Genomic DNA, 5,079 nt, shown 5'->3' on the forward strand with positions numbered 1-5,079 from the left:
TTCAGGATCATAATTATGGTTTATTAACTGTAAATGGAATTTCTGTTGCTATATTTAAATTAAATAACAACTTTTGGATATTTGATTCGCATTCAAGAGGATCAAAAGGAAGACCAGCACAAAACGGTACAGCATGTTTAATTCGATTTTCGACAACGTTATCAATGTTTAATATTTTAAAAAGTGTTTTACCAAAATCTTTGAATAATATTTTTAGTTATCAATTTACTATAACTGCTGTTAATCCTTATATGCATTCTAATGAACAAAATCAAATATACAATAACAGCATCGAGAATGTTGCAGAATTAAATCCAAATAATGAAAACAATAATAATGATAATATTGTTATTACATCTTCAATTTTACGGCCAGTTGATAAAATTATACCTGACGTTCAATCTGTTATTGAAAATGAAAAAGAAGTACAAGGTGCTCCCTTATATACATTGCGGCGGAAAATTACAGAACCTGTACAGATGCATACTGAATTACGAGCTAAGAATTAGCTAGAATTAGCTTGGTACTTTCTTTCTCCAAAAGGGCGGAATGGACTTCATGAACCATCCCGACTATATCCTATAACGCCATTAGATTATTGTGAAGCACGTATTATGTGTCAGGATCCCAGATTTCAACGAAATGATTACTTATTTTATTCTTTATCCGTTATGGAATATTATCGGGCTCGGCAAAATGTTGGTGTCTGCCTTAGAATGAGACAAGGTAATGCTATTCCTGAAGGCCTTGTACAAAATTTCCATATTAATATGAGAGCTTTGCGTGTTTCTAATGCATATTGGCAAACTGCATGTAGTGGTTTAATTGCTATGGTTCGCAACTTGGGCCCCCCACAATGGTTTTTAACATTAAGTTGCAACGATCTTAATTGAATAAATATATTGCAAGCATGTCTTATCGCTGCTGGAAGAAAAAAGGAGAATATAGACAATTTACAATTTGATAGAAAACAACGATTAATTGTTGAGCATCCGGTAGCATTATCTCGTCATTGTATGGTTCGTGTTCATGCTATCATGCGTGTATTGCAAAATGATGACACTTTATTAGGTGGAATAGATTTCTGGTGGAGAATAGAATTTCAAAATAAAGGTAGTTCACATTTACATATGCTCTGCTGGAATGAAGGAATTCCATCATTTGAAAATCCACAAGATATAGCTCTTATTGACAAAATTGTATCGTGCGCATCTTCTACACGAGATAATGAATTAGATGCGCTTGTGGCACGCGTTCAAGTGCATAAACATACTACTACATGTTATAAAGATAGACAACACGGACAATGCCGATTTGATTTTCATAGAAGAATTAGTGATACAACTCTGTTGCTTGGACCAGATGAAGCTATTCGTAATAATGGACATTTCTGTATATTAAAGCGTAACTCTACAGAGCTTTATGTCAATAATTACAATCCTACACTTCTTAAATTATGGACTGGCAATATGGATTTGCAACCTTGTGGGAATGTTATGGGTATAGCCTATTATATAACTAAATATGCAGCTAAACATGAATCACATGATGTTGGTCAAGCTGTCAATGATGCAATTAGCAGAGTACAGAGATATGGTGGAGATGTAGGAAAGCAATTATTTGCTGTCTCAATGACTATACTTCGACATAGACAGATATCTGCCTGTGAATGTGCATTTCGTTTATGCCATTTTAAATTACGTGATAGTTCACGAAAAGCTGTTTTTCTAAACACATGCTTTCCACAAGAACGTTATTGTATGTTACGTTGTGATGGTTATATTAATAATTTATATGCAAACATATTTGATCGTTATTGTTTACGTCCGGAGAATTTGGACGATCTCAGTTTAGCTGAGTTTGCTGTTACATATGAATGTGTATTACGATTTGAAAATTATGAAGAAGATGGAGATATCGAGGTTTACAATGAAGTAAACGATGTAGTTCCAACTAGGCATATTCGTTTGCAAGATAGTACAAAAATGAAACGGCGTACACGTCCTGCAGTGTTAAGAACGCGATATTATACTCAAACTGGTAATCGCGAAGCATACTTTTATAGTTATTTAGTGGCTCATGTTTTTTTTCAGAAATGAAGAAGAATTACTTCAGAGATATGAATCAGCAGAACAGGCATTTAATGCAAAGCGTCATCTATTACGACCTCTACGTAGAGAGCAGAATATTGAACAATTTCAATTTGTAGAACAGGAATTACAAGAAGTTATAGCTCAAATTGTTGCATTAGATGACAATGATACAAATGCGCAATCCACGGTAAGAAACGAAGATCGTGCACACTGTATAATGAATGAGGAATATGATGATAATAATATTGATTTAAATTTACACAATGAACCTAATGAAGCAGATCGCGTTATATGTGCTGAAGAATTTGAACAAAATGTTAGAAATATGAACATAGAACAATCTTATTTATTTAATACAATTACTAATCTTATTAAACAAGATATTCAAGGTCAAATGATTAAACCTTTACGATTATTTATTACAGGAGGAGCAGGATGTGGAAAAACGTTTCTTTTAAAAATGATAGAACAACAAATTAAACGATGTTATACTCCTACTACAGATCGCTTGTTAAAACCCATATTTGTTGAAGTGACTGCTCTTACTGGTGATGCAGCCAGATTAATTAATGGGCGTACTTTACACAATGCATTCTTTTTAGCAATAGAAAAAGGAAAACCTACGATATACAGACAGTTAACACGACAACGCCTCGAAGATGCAAGACGTAAATGGCGGCATATTAAGTGATTAATTATCGATGAAATATCGATGGTTTCGTATGAAATATTAAGATCAATTCATCTTCGTCTTCAAGAATTTAGAAATAATAATGGATTATTCGGTGGTGTTAATATATTGCTATTTGGAGATATTATGCAATTATCACCAGTGAAAGGAAATTGGTGTTTTAAGCAACCTTTATGTTTTCAAGAGGAGCCACATTTATGGCGATACTTCCGTTTGTTTGAGCTAAAAACCAATATGCGTCAACAAAATGATGCAGAATTCGTTGATTTGTTGAATAATTTGCGAGTCGGCCAAATTAACATTGCACAATATCAAATGCTATTAAATAGAACATATATTCCTTTAATTAATGAATTTGCTGATGGCGAAGCTATTCGTATATTTCCTACTATAAAACTAGTTAATTTTTATAATAATAAAATAATTAAAGAGTTGGCAAAGACACAAACATTTATAATATAAACGCACGAGATGAATCAAGAGAACCTGCAACTTATGGTCAAAAGCCCTCTGCCGCAGCAATTTCTGCTGATCCTAATAATACAGGTGGTTTGCTACATACTATTAAACTTGCAATAGGTTCTTGTGTAATGTTACGATCTAATATAAAAGTTAATGAAAGTTTAGTAAATGGAAGTATGGGCATTGTACGCGCATTTCAATGGCCGGCTTTACGAAAAGACCAGTTAGAAGATGGTGAATTACCTAAGAAGATATTCGTTCAGTTTGATGATCCTACAATAGGAAACAGTTTAAAAGAATCTAACAGTTACGTTGACATTTCTCCGATTAGTATCGTATACCAAGGTAATAAAGGATATGGAAATGTGGAAAGAACAATGCTTCCAATTATTTTGAGTTGGGCAGTAACAGTTCATAAATTGCAGGGTACAACAGTTGATAAAGCTGTAATATATTTAGGTAAAAAAATATTTGCTAAAGGTCAAGCATATGTAGCACTTAGCCGTGTAAGGTCTTTACAAGGATTAGCAATTCCTGAAATAGAGCAAAAAAGATTGTTCCAACGTCCATGTTGTTATAGCCCAAAACGGCTATAACCAAATTAGTATAATTATTAATTATTAAATATTATTTAACGTCTTCCGACAGAGCGTCCCAGCTGATCTCGCGACGGCAGCCGCAATATCAGGCACGAGAAGCAACTCTATACCGCGATAAGCCGAGTTAAAGTCCGCAAAGGAAAAGAAAAGTTAAAGTCGATGTAACTCGATAAATGGTTTTTATTCTACTCAAACTACATATTTAATACAACGGCGGAACGACCCTGCACGATCCCGAACTCCTTAGTTCTAATTTGGTCAACGATCCCCAAAAATTCCCTGTGCTTCCACGGAGGCACAACACCACGGTGGCAGCGGTGGGATGTGCCAAAGGATCGCCAGCCAACTCGCTGAATAAGGACCTGTAAAAAATCAATAGAGTGAATAACAGGCACGTCAGCAAACAAGTAAAGCCGACGAACACAAGCAGAAGCAACATGTACGGACGACACAAGCAGTACGAGAATCACGGCCAAGCAGCTGAAACCCCGCTATGATTGAAAGAGAAGAGGACTTCTCACTATCAAAACGCACGACCCAACACACGATTAAAAAGCAGGCGTTAATAAATTTTCAAATCGGATTACGCGACGAATTAAAGGTACTCGTACGCGCGCAACGATATACGACGCTCAGAAAAAACGCGAAGAAAATACACGCGACCGAATGAATCTGCGACAACAAACGCGAGATTCCGAGTCCAGGTAACAACAGCGAAAACGATAAAAGCGAATCTAAAAGGAAACAACCGCGACCTGCGTCCGAATATCGCATTACGCATATTAAAGATATGCCGCGCACACAGAAGAAAATAGATTTATTGTTAGTAACACTACCCATGCGACAAGCAAAGGATGAAAAAATACGGATGTTATACGTAATAGAACATGCATTTTACGTAGTAAAAGATGACATTACGATCGAATACAAAGGGATTCTAGGGATTGATTTCCTCCGACAACACTCAGTATCCTGCGACTACAAACAAATCAACTAAAAATAGGAGACGCCGTGCTCAAATTCCATTCATTTAATAAAATAATTCTAAAACAGCGCAGTGAAACCATTGTAAAAGCAGCAACCAATCAAAATCGGATAGGAATAGTACGAGCAGAAAAAACAGCTCCAGGAATCTATATCGGAAATTGCTTAATAGAATCAAAAGATCACGCATGCCCCGTTAGTGTAATGAATACGACCGATACAGAAGTCGAAATACAGACGCCGCATGTTG

Source organism: Formica exsecta, unplaced genomic scaffold (genome assembly GCF_003651465.1).
Source record: "Formica exsecta isolate Colony F162 unplaced genomic scaffold, ASM365146v1 scaffold692, whole genome shotgun sequence".
In the NCBI taxonomy this organism is placed as follows: Eukaryota; Metazoa; Arthropoda; class Insecta; order Hymenoptera; family Formicidae; genus Formica; species Formica exsecta.